Raw genomic sequence first — 19,692 nt, forward strand, 5'->3', positions numbered from 1 at the left:
TCTTCATCAAACATGTTAACTGTCCTCCTCCTTATTTTAGTGAGTTCTTCTAACCATTGTAATATATTTTATGTTATTTGGAAACAGCTTGTTATGATATTACATAACATTAGTTTCCAATTTACTGAGTCATATATAATCCATAGTAACAATGATAAATAGTTTTGCTGTTTATTCTGGTGTTACTTTTAGGGTTATTTCCTGTTATGGATACTACTAGTTGTCTACCCATTATCTGTTTCCTCTGGTTTCCTGATCAACAGAATTTCCATTTGCTCGAGGAGCAAGGTGACCAGCTGCTCCCTACATTCTTCGGCAGTTAGGTGTGCCTAGGAACTGGTTCTGGTCAATGAGCTAGAAACAGAAATTGCTTGGGAGAGGTGTTTGAAAAAATGTTTTAAAAGGGACAAAGTCATTTGACTTCTGCCTGGTGCAATTTGCCCTTTGACCTTTCCCATTCTTATTCTTTTTCATTCTACCTGTGGAGAAAGAAAACTAATGCCTATAGATTCAGAAATTAGGCTGTGAGCCTGAGGAAAACAATCACACACTAAAAATGGTAGAGCTGAAATAAAGAAAAAATCTGGGTCACTGGTGACATTAGGGATCTGCCATACCAACTTTGGACAACTTACCTGAAAACTTCTTAATAGATGGAGAAAAGATCACCCCTAATTCTTTTAGGCGAACAGTTAGGTTTCAGTTTCACATATCTGCATGTAAAATTCGAGTATTATATTGTCATAATTGGGACAGGTTAAGGGCTCTACTCAAATTGAACAACATATTCAAATTGAGCAACATATTCAACAGGTCTTCGTTGAATACTTTTACTATGCTTTAGTGGCACTGTTGCTTACCTCTGTCATATGCTTTATAATATAGATTTATAGCTGCTCCTTTGACTTTCGTCACTTCTTAGATCAGATTGCCTCCACGAGCTGGCAGCTGGTGTCACTTGGAAATTGGGCTAGAGCATTATATTCCCAAATTGGAATATATTGCCTACAAAAGCCAAAGAGGTCTACTTAGATATTATGCTTTTTTCTTAGTAATGGAAGATGCAAGTGGCAATAATTTGTCCTTTCATTTGTCCTGTTATACCCAGAAGCACTAGATGTTTTTCAAGCTTATATATTTTGAGAGAGAAAGAAAGCGCACAAGAGAGAGCGAGCACATGAGTGGGGGAGGGACAGAGAGGGAGAGAGAGAGAATCCCAAGCAGGCTCTACACTGCCAGCACAGAGCCTGATGCAGAGCTTGAATTCACCAACCATAACATCATGACCTGAGCTGGAGTCAATAGCTGGGTGCTTACCTGACTGCGCCACCCAGGTGCCCCAGTAGTACTAGATTTTTAAAGATTATGCTTTCCTCCTTCAATCAGTAGATCACGGGTCTGAAAATTGGCTCACTACCAGCAGCTTGGCAAAGGATTGTGACTTGTTGGGGTGATGGCAACCCTTAACCTTCTAACAATCTATTTGACTGCCCATCTATCGTGACCATGGGGCACAGTGTTTTATTACTTATTTTGGTAACTTTCTTCGATCCCAGTTCTCATGGTGTAGGTTCAGAGAGTTCAAGGTATTATAGAAAACCTCAGTGTTTTGAATTTATCATCCTATATATACTCAATTCTATGCTTTAGGGTCCCCATCTTTCTCCACCCAGGACGACGATCTTAACAGACCATACTTGCTGGGGCAGGGATTTCAACTTTCCCTGGAGCTATGAAACTCTAGTAATTATGTCCTGGGCCTGACCCTCAGCTTTTTTTGGCCTGCGGTTGCAGGAGATGAGAGTTTTGTTATGCTGTTCATTACGCTGCCACGGAGCTACTCTAATTTTCACACTTTACCTTCACTTGGTGATTCAACAACCTGAACTTTTCAGTCTTTCTTAATATTCCTGGGTCATTCAGCAAAGGTCACCAGATTCCTATTGCCTATATAGTTAATATTTTGTATATACTCTTAAAAGCCCACGATACTGTATTGGCTAGTATCGTTTCTTTTACCAGTATCCTATCCCAGCTTACCCCTCATGAAAATGCTGACAGTTGCACTCCTACAACATTCCGAGAGCAATTAGTGTTCCACATACACTAATGATGGCACTTCATTGCCCTGCAGCTGGCTCCAAATCTCCATTCTCTCAGACATGACATCCTCCTGGTATCAATTCTCTCAGTTTGTGTTTTCCATGAAATAGACTCTGAGATGGAGATTTTTGTGCAAGGAGTTTGTCAGAGGAGCCCTCGGAAGCAATATCAACTGGGAGATGAGGGTATAGGTTTTGGTAAAGGAAAGAGTTACGGTGCAAATCAGTGACAGTGCAGGCTTCAACCAAATCCTCAGGACTTCCTGGGATACTACTTCACAGTTATTTGCCTTCAGGCAAGGGAGGCAGAATTTTATTCACCCATAACAACTACTCATTGGATGTGGACTACCTCAGGGGAAGGGGTATGATATTACATCAAACAGGTTTCTTCAGCTAAGGGAAATTCTCAGAGAGGGATCCAGGGAAGAGTCAACAACCCTCCCAGCAGCTGGAAAAATGAGTGCTTTGTGTATAAAAGAGAGAGCTGGGCATAGCATTAATTGCACTTTGACTGGACCCTGAGCTTCTTAAGTCAATGAATGTGACTTATTCATCTTTACACACTCCGAGCCTAAAACAATGCCTGACATTTAGTAGGAGATTAACAACTTCCTGCTAAATGAACATAATACTAGTATTTATTAACTGACTAGGACACTTGCTTATTAATCAAAGATTTGAAACAGTTATTTACCATTTTTATTTAAATAGAAGAAAATATGAAGAGTTTTTCTTTGAGTTTATTGATACCAAAGCTATTCACTCATCCACTATTCATTATCTGAACACATACTTGTGGAGTTTTTTAACATGAATAACACATTGAGGCAAATAATTTCCTTTAATAAAACATCTATTTTGGCCATCTCATTTTGTTAAAGAAAATAGCTAGCTCCCCTTTTCTTTTTTTATAGCCTCCTTTGAAAAGGCAGCATGCAAATTGGTGGTGTTTCCTGCCCTGTAGGTCTCCACTAGCCATTATCATGATAATCTCTGCTCTTGAATGGCTAACATTTGTTGTATAGAGGAAAATGATAATTGTTGTAGTAGCCACTCCCATTACACCTGTGTGTTTAGAAGCTTTATCCTATTTTGAGTTCAATACAGACTAGAAATAGGAACAATAACAATTTAAAATACAATCCTTGGGGCACCTGCTGACTCAGTCAGTAGGGCATGCGATTTTTAATCTCACAGTCCTGTGTTCAAGTCCCACATTGGGCATGGAGCCTCATTTAAAAAAATAATAATAATTTAAAATAAAAAAGATACTCCTTTCTGACTTTTCAGTTGTAATTCTTCAGCTGTAGCATATGCCGATATAAGTGTATAAATAATGTGTTTCTTCCTAGAAATGAAACTATTTCGTAACATCTTTTCTACAAGTTACAATCAAAATACTGCAATAGTGGATACTTGTTCACCTGTATCTGTCTGAGAGATCAGTGGCACATCATTGTCCTGACAATTGGCTAGAATTATATGATGACTTTCATCAATCACCTTATAGCATTTGTCATTGGTTTATCACTCAGACTACCTAGATTGAAAGATATGCCATGCAGCTACTCAAATATAGAAATTGTTTAAAAGTAGGTCTTATTTTCCCTACTATAATAGACTATTGTTTTAGTAAACATATAGTTTACTAACTCCCTAAAGTAGATGGTTCCTAGAGCAAATTCCGTTAAAAAGAAGCAAAATTATGATAATCTCAATGCTTCTCTTCCACCAGATTTCCTTATCTTTCTCAAACATGTTAAAAGAAGAATTACCAATCAGAGCCCCCTGGGTGGTTCAGTCGGTAAAGCCTCTGACTTCGGCCAGGTCATGATATCGCAGTTTGTGAGTTTGAGCCCCACATCAAGCTCTGTGGTGACAGCTCAGAGCTTGGAGTCTGCTTCAGATTCTGTGTCTCCCTCTCTCTCTTCCCTACCCCGCTCGCATTCTGTCTCTCTCTCTCTCTCTCTCAAAATAAACAAACATTAAAAAAATGTTTTAAAATAAAGAATTACCACTTTGACCCATTATAAACACCCAATCAAATTAAAGACATATAAATACTTTAGATTGGTAGATTGTTTCTGCCAATATGGTAGAAAGCAAAATGGGTATTCCTTTGATTGACATGTCCTATGTTTTTGTTGACAAAACCACTTGAGGCAACATGTGTTGCAAGAGTGGGGAGTATTCAGGTCTATAACATACTCCATTTATGAGATAATGACATATGAATTTATTATCTTATAAATGATTAATTTTCAAAAGTATTTCAGTCTCCTGCACTGTTTCTTCCCACTTCTCAGCTATAATCTTATCCCGGAGTTGCCATTTTCATTCATTCAGTGATTTAAATAATCACTCTGTTTCTGGAAATCTGCATAACTTTGGGTATTAAAATATGAAAAATCCATGTTGTTAACACAGATAATGTGGCTTTGGAGACTATAATTTTGTTTTGCCTAAATCAATAACAGAAGTAGCTATAAAATATTTAAAAATAGTCTAATCCATGTGTATCGGATGTCCCATGTTTAGCTGTCCCTTTCTTATTTTATTCCTTTTTAGTGAAAATTGTCAATAACAGAGAGTCTTACTGTAGGTATCTTGGTATCTACAAAAATTTTATTGATCTTCTTCAGTGATTCCAACATTTATATTCATAGGAACCACCTAGGGATTGTGCTAAAATGTGGATTCTCATTCAGAAAGTCTGGGATAGGGCCTGAGAATCTGAATTTGTAACAAGTTCCAGATGACATCAATTCTGCTGATCTATGGAACATACTTCAGTAACAAAAGTCTAGTTGATATGTTCTCCCACTGACAAATTATAGTTAAAGAACCATTAACAACTTGCCTGTGAGAAATTAAACGATTGATAAAACATCACTCATTCCCAGCAAAGAAAAAAAAACTAAGAAAATTATCTCAGAAGACTGGATACAAAATATATTTGAGTAAATGTATAAATTGAAAAGAAAATATAAGGGACAATAACTCCAAGGGAACATAAAAGTTCAAGATTACCAAAAGCTCTAGCTGACTTCATTCATGTGTGCTCTCTCTTGAAACTGATTTCAGTTCTTGGAAATGGTCAGTGTGGACATCTTTATTGGTATCATCTTGATGTTATTTCTGAGATGTTTAATGAGAGCTAGAAGTATATCATAGAAACAGAGGGGTGTTAAATGGGAGGATTTGAAGCAAAGTTTTCCATTTTGAGTTTAAAAGAGAGATATTTAATATTTGGACAAAGCTAAGTGAAATTCTTATTCAAACATTGCTACAAATACACTTATCCTTGGAGAAATCACTTTATTTTTAGGTCTATCATTTTCTAATCTAAAATATGGAAGTCTTATATTGGATAGTCTCAAAAATCCTTTCCAACTTTAATAGTCAATGATGTTATTTATGATTCTGGTATATTTTCATGGAGTCATTTAATGGCCTAGTTCCTGAACTCCCACAAAATATGTTTCTTAGCTGTAGAGACAGATGCCAGCCAACACCAGCATATGGCAAAACATCAGATTTCTTTCTTTCCAGTCTTTTCAAACTCAAGCTACATTTTAATTCCCCAATAAGTAACTAATTCTCTATCCAACTTTTGCTTCCAACATCACTCACCAAATGAATCCCAAATTGCTTGTTCTGACATGCTCAGCTAAATGTTAATACTTACATGGTCAACCTTAATCCAAACTTTTCAAGTTCACTCCTAAACTGCTGGAGATCATAATGAAACACAGACCATCTATTATAGTTTCTTAGAATTAAACAATCAGAATAATGAATATTTTGGGTTTGAAACAAATGCAACAAATATAGTAATAATAATAACCTAACATGAGTTAAAAATACAGATAAAATTGAAAATTCTTGAACCACATTAAAAGCCAGTAATTATGAAACTTTACAAAATGATGATTCAATTCACACGGACACGCACACACACACACACACACACAATACTTTCTGCTTAATGCTTTAAAAGTACAGAATTTATGTATTTAAATACAATTGAATCTTAGAAGATTGCCTTATAGGGCACCGGGTGGCTCAGTTGGTTAAGTGCCTAACTTTAGCTCAGGTCATGATCTTATGGTTCCTAAGTTCAAACCCCATATAGGGCTCTGTGCTGACAGATCGGAGCCTGGAGCCTGCTTTGAATGCTGTGTCTCCCTCTCTGTCAACTCTTCCCCCACTCGTGCTCTGTCTCTTTGTCTCAAAAATAAATAAACATTAAAGAAATTAATAAAAAGAAAGATTGACTTATACCTGACGTTTTAGAAATACATCATGATATAAAGTAAAGCAACATTTGTATAATAAAAGAGAAACTGTCTTCCTGTGAGGTATAGGCAAGTAAAGGGAAATCTGGAATTAATGGAAGATACAAACGAAGGAATATATTTGAGTTTAGGAGTTAGGGATTAAGTGAGCAAGCATGACACTGTTGCTAATACAGTATACTAACAATCAAATGTTAGGTAAGCTGATCAACGAATTAAGTTTTTACTGTAATTTTAATTTTTAAAATAATTGAGAATAAAACTAATACTGAATGCACTGTGAGAAGATGATTACAGTAGACTATTAATTTTCCACAAGATATCCTTTAAGTTTACATTTGATGAAGCTAATCCTGATACACTGACACTTATTACTATGCTTGCAGTAAGTTTTCTTGTTTATAATTCATATAAACTTTTACATTCCAGAAGGGATTGGGTTGCCTTTCAAAACATATTTAGATATTTAAGAATAAAGGTAAAACCTAAAAATGTCAGCTATGTAAAGAAATGGATGATATAGAATAACATCTTAATTATCTGCCAATGGTTGAATGAATAAAGAAAATGTGTGGGCCACCTGCATGGCTCAATCAGTTAAGTGTCCAACTTCGACTCAGGTCATGATCTCATGGTTCATGAGTTCGAGCTCCATGTCGGGCTCTGTGCTGACAGCTCAGAGCCTGGAGCCTGCTTTGGATTGTGTGTCTCCTCTCTCTCTCTCTGCAACCTCCCCTCACACTTTGTCTCTTTCTCTCTCTCAAAAATAAACATTAAAAAATTTTAATAAAAAACATCTGAAGAAAATGTGATACATACACACACAGAGAAATATTATTAATTTCTTTTTTAAATGCAAATCCTGTCATTTGAAATAACATGGATGAACCAGAAGGGCATTATAAGCCAAACAGAGAAAGAGAAATACTGCATGGGATCACTTACATGTGGAATAAAAAAAGAATCAAATTTATAGAAATAAAGAGGAGAAAAGTGGGGTTGCCAGGGTCTGGGGGGTAAAAGAAATAGGGAGAGATTGGAAAAAGGGTACAAAGTCAGTTATAAGATGAATAAGTTCTGAGGATCTGATGTATAACACTGTGTAATATCATTAACATTTTCTCTAAGAGAGTAGAACAAAATGTTCTCATACACACGCATACAAAAGTAAATATGTGAGGTAATGGATGTGTTTATTAACTCAATGGGGAAAATTCTTTCACAATGTGTATGTATATCAAATCATCACATTGTGCACTTTAAGTATCTTGCAATATATATGTCAGTTATAACTCAATAAAGCTGAAAAAATTTGAAAAAAGTGTATCCAAAATAAATACAGAACTAAGAGGTTATAAACTGGTGGTGATTGAAGGATAATGCAGAAGGAATAAGGGCATTAATTATACAACAGATAAAGAATAAACAGACCTTGTTTAAAGTGTAGTATAAAACAGTCTTGTTGGAGAATGGAGATATTTTTGTTCCATTAAAAGAATAAAAGGAGTGATATTAACCAGTGATTTAAAAAATGAAATAATTATGCAATCATTTTAGCCCCAAACTTTCTGGCAATGAACACACAAGTAAGACTAGATAGGTTGAAAGCACACCTCAGATCACAGACTGCATACCTATATACTCCAGGAGACATAAAACTGTTCATGAATAAATAAAATAGTAAAAGTGTATTATACATTTTCCTTATAATGATTATTGAATAATATAGTAGAAAGTTCTGAAGAAGCTAAAAAATGTCTCTCTTATAGCTGTTTCTCATACACATTCTTAATAAATGCAAAAGCAGTGGTAAAAAATTGAATTTCATTTCTGGGAAGGTGGCAGAACAGGAAGCACCAGAAATCTATCCCCCACCAATATAACAGCTGTATTGGAAGAATCTCTCTGATGTCACTGGTTTGGAATTCAGGAGTCTACTAAAGGTTCACAACTTCCATGAAGAGGCTTGAATGATAAATTGTGGCTAATTTTAGTCAATTTCAGGTCTTAGCACAGTAGTAGCTACCCGTTCCCCAAGCATTAGCCCTTTGGAAGGCAACTGTGCATGTGGTCCCAGAGCAGCCTATTCACAGCTTGTGGAGCCAGAGTGGGCAGAAAAGACCCTGTCATCCAAATATCATGTATCTATCTTCTGATCACTGATTGCTGCTTGTAATCATAGAGATGAAGACAATAAGGGAGCATCCACTGTTGTCCTACTTCTGCCATTGTTACAAGTTATTTCTCTTGGGCTGAGTGACTACATTCAAGAAGAATTTCCCCTGAATATATAGGGGAAATTAGAAAGACACTGCACATACCCAGGGGAAGGTATAGGCTCATAAAAGAACTGAGAAGACCTCAGGTTTATACCTTAGGCACAGAGGCTGTATACAAAAATTAAACAACAGCAACAACAACAACAAACCATGGGAAAGGGGAGAATCTAATTTCCAGAATTACCACATTATTAGGTTCAAATATTCAGTTTTTAACAAAAGATCACAAGGAAAACAAGGAAACAGGAAAGCATAGCTCATTCAAAGAAAGAAAAATAAAACCAGAGAAAGACACCACATGAAAGGAAAACTATACACCAATATCCTTAATGAAAATTGATGGAAACATCCTGAAAAAATGCTAGCTAACCAAATTCAGAAGCATATTATACACCAGGACCAAGTAGTATTTATTCCTGGAATGCAAAGATGGTTCAACATAGCAAAATCAATCAGTATAATACACCATATCAACAGAATATAAGGTGGGAAAAGGCACATGATCATCCTAAATGATACAGAAAAAAAATTTGAGAAAGTTCAATTCACTTTCATGACTAAAAACACTCAACAAATGATGAATAGATGGAAATTACCTCAATACAATAAAAACCATACATGAAAAACCCACAGTATATATCATACTTAAAGACAAAAGACTAAAAGCTTTTGAAAGATGCCTGCTTTCTCTACTTCTATTAAAAGTAGTATTGTGGGGCACCTGGGTGGCTCAGTCGGTTGGACATCTGACTTCAGCTCGGGTCATGATCTCACAGCTCGTGAGTTTGAGCCCCACGTCGGGCTCTGTTCTGATAGCTCAGAGCCTGGAGTCTGCTTTGGATTCTATGTCCCTCTCTCTCTCTGCCCATCCCTCACACATGTTCTGTCTCTCTCTCTCAAGAATAAATAAAACATTAAAAAAATTTTTTTAAGTAGTATTGGAAGTCCTAGTCAGAGCAATCAGTCAAGGAAAAGAAATAAAGACATTCAAATTGGAAAGGAAGAATTAAATGACCTGTGTACATAGATCATATGATCTTACATGTGAGAAACTCTACAATATGCAGAAAAAATATTGTAATTAATAGTGAATTCAGTAAAGTATCAGGGTACAAAACCAACACATGCAAATCTGTTGCATTTATATACAGTAACAATGAATAATCTAAAAAAAAATTTTAAATATCATCAAAAACAATAACAAACTTAGGAATTAACTTAACCAAGGAGGTAAAAGGCTGTACAATAAAAGTTACAGAACATTTCTAAAGAAATTAAAAGAGGGGCGCCTGGGTGGCTTGGTCGGTTAAGCGTCCGACTTCGGCTCAGGTCATGATCTCACGGTCCGTGAGTTCGAGCCCCGCGTCGGGCTCTGTGCTGACAGCTCAGAGCCTGGAGCCTGTTTCAGATTCTGTGTCTCCCTCTCTCTCTGCCCCTCCCCTGTTCATGCTCTGTCTCTCTCTGTCTCAAAAATAAATAAATGTTAAAAAAAATTAAAAAAAAAGAAATTAAAAGAGACACAAATAAATGGAAAGACATTAATTGTTCATGGACTGAAAGACTTTCATATTGCTAAGATGTCAGTACTATCCAAAATGATCAACAGATTTAATGCAATCTCTGTAAAAATATCAATAATTTTGTTTTTGCAGAAATAGAAACACCCATCCTCAAATTCACATGGAATTTCATGTGACACTGAAGAGAAAAAAATAATCCTGAAAAAATAAGAACAAAGCTGAAAGACACACACTTTTTATTTCAAAACTTACTACAAAGCTAAAGTAAGAAAGCAATGTGTTTGACCTAAAGAAAAACGTATAGACCAATGTAATAGAACAAAGTCCATAGGTAAACCTTCATGTATATGGCCAAGTGGTTTTTAATAAGAGTACAAAGACCATTCGGTGGGAAAAAGGACAGTCTTTTCAATAAACGGTGCTGGGAAAAAATAGAAAAACTGGACTTCATGAAAATTTTTAAATTTTGTGCATCAAATGACACTATCAACAGAATAGACAATACACAGAGAAGGAGAAAATATTTCCAAATCATATTCCTGATAAGGGATTAATATCCAAAATGCATGAAGAACCCCTAAAACTCAACAATAGGAAAACAAACAGCTTGACTTAAAAAAATGAGCAAGGAATTTAAATAGATATTTCTCCAAAGAAGATACACAAATGACCAATAAAGTCTCATGAAAAGTTGTTAAACATCACCAATCATTGGGGAGATGCAAATAAAAACTACAATGAAACATCTCTTTATATCTATGAAGATAGCTAGTATGAAAACAAACAGAAAATTATGAGTGTTGACAAGGATGTGGAGAAATTGGAAGTTTGTGCACCATTGGTAGGAATTTAAAATGAGAGCTGCTTTGGAAGTTTCCTGAAAAAATTGAAAAGAAGAATACTATATAATCCAGCAATTCCACTTCTGGGTATATACTCAAAAGAATTGAAGGATCTCAAAGAAATAGTGTGTACCCATGTTCATAGTGGTATTATTCACCTATACTTGATTCTTGGATGACATGGAAGGTAATGACAGGCCTTGTGTAGAGTCCCTTGAGACTTGTCTAAGTATGAAAGATCTCCCCAAACTCTCTGACTTCTCCAGTACTTTATTGTAACATGGGAGAACATCTGTATGTCCTCTTGCTCCTTTGGAATGGAATGTGGACGTTGGCTAGCAGAGAGATAGTGATTTGGCGATTACTCCACTGAATTAGCAAGGGTGTTTAGAACCAGCTCTAGCAAAGAGAAGAACATACCAGAAAATGACTGAGTTTTAAACCTGACTGAGATAACTTATAAATCCTGAACTTGAGAGGGTTTTCTGTAAGCATCTAGAATAAGTTTTCTGTATCAGACAGAATGGTGGCTTAAAATAGACATTTTAGTTTAGTTGTAAAACATAAATTTCAGTACATTCAAGTCTGTGGTTTAGTAAATGTGTAGCCACTACAAAGACATAAAGTGAAATGAGCAACTGCAAAGGTAAAGGCAATTAATTGCCTTGCTTGTTACTTACTGGATTTGTCTGACGTCCTTTGGCATTAGTTCAAAAAAGCAGACCTACTAGAAATGTACTCTATGATCAGGAGATTTTAGTCTAAGAATAGATTATACGGGTCTTAACTAGTCGGACTTGCACTGCTGTGTTAATGCCAGAGAAGGGATAGCACTACATCTGATGCACACTTACTTCTACTTTCTCTTACAAGACATTCAGACATGTGTTATACACAATGTTGTAGTTGGAGACTTTGAGACATAGAGCTACTAAGGACCCTCTCTTGAAACCTACACATGTAATCCTACAGCTCCTACAACTAACTGAAAATTTTATCCTGTCAAGCTCAGCTCTCCATTTGATTATTCTCTGGTTAAAAAAAAAATGATTCTGGTCACTATCAAGCTAATACTGGACTTCTGGCTGTTGTCCACAGATCTGCAGAAAAACACCCTAGTTTTATATTGAAAGAACAGGACCAGTCCTAGGGCAGGTATTGGGATTTAAAAAAAACTCTTATTTTTGGTAACTTCCCACCTCCACCTTAGCCTACCAAGGAAGAAATATCCTTATTTAGAACGGCTTTTAAAATTGTTGGGAGGAGTTACTGCCCTGGTCTCTCTAGGTGGGAGACAAATTGTCAGTTGAAATCCCAGCCACATAACTGTCTTCTATATTTCTGAAATGTTTAATGTAGGGCTTTTTTTTTTATAAAAAAGAAAATTTTGTTGAAAATATTTTAAACTACACTACTGAATCATGACTATGTGGATTTGACTGAACAATAAACTGAGTTCTGTTGTGAGTAGCATGCTACGAAGAGCCCTAAGAATTGGGCTGCTGTCAGTTCTTCATCCCTCTACCATGAATTAAAATTTTTAATTTGCTGGAGCTGAGGGGATTATCTCTGTCTTCATGGTAGCTACATTCCTTTCTTTGCCTGGCCATCTTCAGTTCCTGAGGTTAATGGCTTTCTATCTATCCACATTCAAATTGATTACAGAAATGTGAAACTTTTGCTCTACAACTGTTCAAAATGCCTACATCAGTACAGCTGTATTTGTATAATTCTAACTCTGTTGCTACTTGTTAGGTACTAATTTTTCATTATTGGAGATTTACTTTTTTTTTAAATTTATTTACTAGAGATTTGCTTTCTTTTAGTGTTTTCTTACAGAAATGCTTCATATAGTTGCTCATGGTCTTAAGAAGGGAAGCGTTTTTCAGTCCTGTTTCCTCTTGGCTTTTGCAGGGGTCTGTCTCTTTACCTTCTGCATCACATCTGGGGTCTTTCAAAAAATTTTTTTTAATGTTTATTTATTTTGGAGAGAGACAGAATGCAAGCAGGGGAGGGTCAGACAGAGAGGGAGACAGAATCCAAAGCAAGCTCTAGGCTCTGAGCTGTCAGCATGGAGCCTGACACGGAGCTTGAACCCACAAACTGGGAGATCATGACCTGAGTTGAAGTCGGCCGCTTAACGGACTGAGCCACCCAGGCGCCCCAGCATCACATCTGTGGTCTTTAATTCAGTGACGCTCAACACCACCCACCCAGAGGCTCCCACTGAAACAGATCATTCCAGGATGCTTCCTTCTTCCTCTCTTCCACCCTATTAATTTTTGAGCTTTATTGTTTACATTTTCTAAATATTTCCCCTATCTGTGCGTTGTTTTCTATCTTCTGCCCTAATTCAGGTTCTCATCAATGCTCAGCTGAAATTTTGTAATATTATTTTGACTTAATTCAGAGTGTCACCAGAGTAACCTTTCGAGCAAGAAAATCTAATAGTGTTACTCTCCTGCTCTGAATAATTTGTGGTTCCCCATTGCCTCCTTGTTTATATTATGTTACTCTTGCTTTTTAGACTCCAGCCATATTAAATTCCTTGTTGGCTCCATGCTCTCTCATACCTTCTTGTCTTTGCATAATGTTTTTGTTGCATGAAAGTCACAGCTCAAATTTAGCAAATTCCTAAACATGATTTAGATCTTAGCTCAATTTACCTCTTCTGAGAAGCCTTCTCTAACTCCCCTAGGCAAACTAAGCTGCTTCTGCTTCTTTTTCTACACTACCATTTCCATTCCCATCAAAGCAGTCATTATATTTATTACGGGTTGTTTCCCCTCTGACTCCCTAGCAACATCCCACGTTTACATTGACAATTGGAGAGATTAAGTAATTTGCCTAAGGCCACCTAGCTTGGTAGTAATAGAGCAAAAATTGGAATCCAGATGGTCTGAAAAATCAGGAGTTTAGCCCAGGAGTTATGCCAGCTACTGTCATCCATTATGGAATTGACTGGTTCCTGAATGCTATATGATCTGCTCTGTCAGGACAGGTAGGCTGAAGCTTTATTACGCTTTGTCAGTAAGTAATGAGATTTTGGACTGAAAAAGGCTTCCCGCTAGGCTACAATCATCTATCTATTTAAGGATTTCCCTGTGTTTTCTCTAATAACTGATCTTTCTGGCCAAAACATTTTGGGCTTTTTCTGTTTGACCATTGGATGCCTTTTCTGTTCAGACTAGTTTAACAACCTCAAACTCTTCCCTCTCCCGAAGGTCTCTCTAACTCTCCAGAACTCAACAATTATTCTGAGCTTCATTTCCATCATTCTTACTCAAACCACACTGCCAACTAATTGTGAAAAAAATTTTGTGAGCCTAAAGGGTCAGTTAAGTACAATTTGCATTATAATAGGAAATTCTTGAAAATAAAAGCCTTTAAGATCAAGAAGTATGGGTCTGTTTGTAGAATGACAGGTGGTAGGTTTAAAAAATATATTATCCAGAACTTGTCTTGAATCACAATGATTAGATTAGATAAGTTTCTTCCTGAATGAAGTTGGTCCTGCTTAGAAATTGACTTTTAACCCTGAAAAGCTTACTAGCAGGGTATAGGTATGAAAACGTGACACTTTCTTCCAATATTTTCTTCCTCCTAAAAATAGCTCATAGATATATGAGTGGCTCCAATTCTTAAATTTGCTAGTGAGTTACTTCTATTTCAGAGACAGGAAGAAACATAAAGTTACTGTTGATCCAAACTACCTAACAAGAGCTTCTGAATTCACTTTACCTCTCTAAAATTCACATCACTTCATTACATTTCATTGTTTAAAAATTATCTGCTATGATCTCATCCTCCATTGAACTTACAGAACCAATGAAAAATTAATCATGGGCTGCCTTCTTACATTTCTTGTAAAGTTCAAAACCATATGTAATCTAGTAGTCATTTGTAGACCCCAACTTTAACACAGTGTTCTATCAATCTTTTGATTGACAGAAGAGTTTCACTACATTGACCGTTAAACAGCTTTGAGATAGTAAAACGAAGAGAAGAAAGATTCCCTCTTTGCAAAACTCAGAAATCTAGTATAATAAAGAGGGACATAGCACAACTTCTTCCCAAACCATGAAGCACAGACAAGAACTTGTTGTTACATTTAAACATTGTGGAGCTATGAAATAATTTGTTGTTCATCATGGTTCATGAGAACATCATTCAAAGTCAACACTAACAACATTCTAATAACTTCTAATACTTCACTTGGGAAAATGTAAAATAGAATGAGTAACCTGTTTTTAAACTGTAAATTAAAAATACAGAGCCTGCTTGGGGTTCTTTCTAACCCTCTACCTCCCCCTCCTCCATTGAAGCTCGTACTCTTTCAAAATAAATAAATTTTAAAATTTTTTGAGAAAAAACTAAGCTTAAGTCACAGCTGGCAGGTCACATGGAGTTTAGTGGCATTGTTTTTGTTGTTGTTGTTGTTGTTGTTTTAGGTCATATGGAGCTGAGAATATGTAGATGAGTGGGAGAAGATGCAGAGAGAGAACAAAAGTGCAATTACAAAAACAAGTTTCTTCCCCTCTCGGCCACTTGAAATTGGTTGAAATTTTCTGTGTAATCTTTGCTATAAACATTAAGTTGAAACATTAACCTCTCTCTGGGAGACCAGAATGTAGAGCCAAAGTGGCCATATTTCACGATGCATATGTTGATCTGGGAGAGGAGATGTTGTGACAGAAAAGAATGACATTTCCCTTCAAGTGGACGGTGAGATTGAGAAACCAGGCTGCCATTGGAAGATTAGTGTTACTGCCATCAGGAGACTGCATACGATACTTATTTTTACTCAAGTACAAGCTGCAGTTTTATATCTTTTTACAGTTGTGCTTTTTCGTTTCTCTAGGATGAGATACCCTGCCATCTTCCTTAATCCTCTTGTATTCATCCTTCAAAACTTGATTAAAAACCACATCTGAAAAGATTTCTGCTAATGCATTTCCTCTTATTGTGCATGTTGTTTTCTTTATATAATAAAGTGTAGGTTATTTGAAAGTTATGACTGTTTTTTTCATCTTTGTATCTGATGAATGCGTTCTATAAATATTTATCTAATGAATACATTCTCAGAGATTGAACATATTTTTGGTTCACTGAAAATTAGTTTTACCATTTCTAACAAAATGCTCAAGTTACCTTTGCATAATTTTGACCTAAGTAATTGGAACAAGTTCTCTTGAAGTAAATATTCTACATTTATTTTAATGCTGCTTTATCTAATGTACCATTTATTTCTCCCTTCTTTATTTTGTTTTTAATTTTTTTCCTTTGTTGCTATCTTCTTTGTTTTGTTTAAATATATTAACAAAGGACCTACTCAAATCAAACAGCTTTTCAAAACCACTTTATATAGTATTACTAGAAGCTTATTGTTTGTTCAATTTTGGATCATTTCAGAAGTTAAAATCTTATAGAACTAGTCTTTATTGCATAGGGAGGAAAGTGTGAGGTTTTTACTATTGTTGTTAGTGTCAGCTAACACAGTTTCTGACCTTCTAAAAGTTTATTTTTGTTTTGCAATATACAAGCATACTATTGAAGTACAACCATGACTCCTATGTGTATAAGTTAAACAATCTATTCTGTTCAGTACAACTTCTCGTAAAATTTACTCTATGTTGCGCTGTCGTAAAGCACTGTTATTGAAGTTTCGAATGAGAGAAACAGATAGAGACCTTGAGGACAACAGCAGCACATACATAAACTTCTTTCTCAACTTGTATATTTTTTCTTGGATACTGGCTACTAGTGGGTGAGAAACTCAAATCTTAAATCTGGTAGACGCTGCAAGAAAATGTATTCACTTATTTATGAACCTAATGCTCTGAAATGGCTTTTGGTCCATGATGTGTCAATAAATATAGACCAATTAAAAGTGGAGCACATTACCTCATTTAGCCCATAGTTAAAGCATGTAATATATGCCTAGCTTGATAATGTAATATAATCATCGAATCCTGCCAGGATTAGTCCAATATGTTACTTTCTCTAAAAGACTCCTCATCTAAAGCTTGTCTGAAGAAGTGACCTTTACAATAATGGCAGCATCCATTTCCAAAGAGTGAGATGTTCTTGATGATCATGGATTGTCTGGTTTGAGAGATTGTTTTAGGTCCTTTGATTGTTCAGTTGGTTGAATGAAAACATACGGAGGTTAGAGGTTCCATACTGATTGCAGTATGAACAAGAGATTCTGATGCAGTTGGTGTGACTTTGTCTTTAATTATTCTTATATAAGACATAATCACAATAGGCTTATAGAGATCAGGCATTTTTCTACTATCACATTGAAAATAACAGATAAATATTTTGAGTGCAGATCCGCTTGACTTCAAAGGCCAGGCTATTAAACTAATTTACTACAGTACCTCTTTCAGTGTCTTTCCACTAATTCTGAAAGTTGTTTAGCCAACAGCAATGAACTTCCTCTCTTCTCTGTCTTTTTTACTGCCTCTTGCCTTTCTTCATCTAACCTTATGTAGTTTTTTTTTTTTAATTCAGATAATATGGTATCTGTCTTTCTCTGACGGACTTATTTCACTTAGCATATGTGGATCTTGAGAAACTTAACAGAAGACAAGAGGGGAGGGGAAAAAATGTTACAAACAGAGAGGGAAGGAGGCAAGCCATAAGAGACTCTTAAATACAGAGAACAAACTAAGGGTTGATGAGGGGTGGAGGAGAAGGGAAAGTAGGTGATGGGCATTGAGAAGGGCATTTGTTGGGGTGAGCACTGGATGTTGTATGGAAGCCAATTTGCCAATAAATTATATTTTAAAAATTCAGATATAATTGGCATATAACATTACAGTAGTTTCAAGTGTATGACATAATGATTCAACATTTGCATAGATTGTAAAATGATCACTATCCTAAGTCTAGTTAGCATCCGTCACCAGTTACAATTTTTTTTTCTTGTGATGAAAACTTTGAAGATCTACTCTTAGTAACTTTCAAATATACAATATACATGCCAATGCATATGGCTTTGTCTGTTTATTTTAACAGCTATACAAAATTCCAATATAAAATATACCACCATTTACCTTCTGAGTCTCATGTTGAATATTTTGATTGTTTACATTTTGTTTTGCTAATAAAAAGTACTTTAGTGAATAATTTATTTTGTGTGCTTTTGAGAGTTTCATAAAGGACTCTTATATATATACCCACACTTCAAGATAAGGAGATATATATATATATATATATATCTTTCACATACCTTCATGTGAGACTTCTGGTCTTTTCTATGTACACCTGCTAGATATTACCATGTTACTCCTGAGAAGGGTTGGAGCAATTTATACCCCACATAGAGGTGCTTCAAAGTTAATGTTTTTCTACCTTTGTCAATATCTGAAATTGTCCAATATTATTTATCTTGCAAATCTGGGGCATGCTAAAGAGTATTTTCTGGTTGTTTTAATTTACATTTCCTTAGGAAGGTTGAATATACTTTAAAATGTTTATTGGTTATTAGAATTTCCTTTTCTGTGAATTATAAATTTGCCTATTTTTTATATTTATTTTTTAACATATAAATTGTATTTGTATATTCTGTACACTAATTCTGTCCCTGTTATGTATTACTGAAGTATTCTTTTCCAGCCTACATCTTGCATTTTCAGTTTTTTAATGGTAACGTTCATTGTGTGTGTGTGTGTGTGTGTGTGTGTGTGTATTATAGTCACATTTACATTTTATTTAATTTATGATCTGTGACTTTTGTGATTGACTTAAGAACCTTTATCCTGAGGCCCTAAATATGTGCTATCTTTTGTTCTAAAATTATTGTAATTTATCTTTTCACTTTTGAGTCTTTTTCAGACAACCATAATTTATTTTTATAAATCTATAATTTATATTTTATAATTTATCTTTATAAATATTTTATTTCTTTTCTTATATATGAATACCCAGTTGTCTCACTCAACTTTCTAAGCTAAATGAGCACTTTGGTTCTGAGTTAACTAGACTTTCAAGTGACCCCTGTCTCCTTCTTCCCTCTGCTCTGTCAACTTCTCCTCCAAATTCACTTGAGACCCACACTTCAAGATAAGGGTTCTCTAGACTCATAATGACATTTCTAGAATTGATTGTTTTCTTATTTTAGCCATGGATAGAGAAGGATAGGCACTGAAAAGAGGATATCAGACCTCCATCCTGAGATATAGTTCCTCGCAGGTAATAAATAAAGTCACTTCTCTCTATGGATCCATCCCTAAACCTTGAGTGTGGCAACTGAACCGATGTAGCTTTACTTTTTATTTGGTCTTATAAAAGCTTGGTATATCAAGTTCCAGTAACTGAAGAGACTGGAGTCTTTGCTCTCTGTTATCATCTAGTCGAAACTTCCCTAAACCACACATATATGATTTCTGAAATCCTGTAAAGGTGACTTTATATGGTGCCCAAACTCTCTTTTCCCCATTTCCCTTGGCTCCATCCCCTAAATTATACTTAAACTATAGGGTAAGCAGAAGAAGGGGTATAAAGTTATTTTTTTTCTTTTGCCAGCTAATTTTGATGCACAGAGAAAATGGAAAAGCATTGATCTACAAGTTTCTGATTTTTTTAATGTGCTCTACTTGGCTCTCTGAAAAATTAGAAAACATAAAAATGCCAAGCCAATT

Source organism: Lynx rufus, unplaced genomic scaffold (genome assembly GCF_022079265.1).
Source record: "Lynx rufus isolate CCGP_SWC_20201006 ecotype Redwood Valley unplaced genomic scaffold, mLynRuf1.p SCAF_5, whole genome shotgun sequence".
NCBI lineage: Eukaryota > Metazoa > Chordata > Mammalia > Carnivora > Felidae > Lynx > Lynx rufus.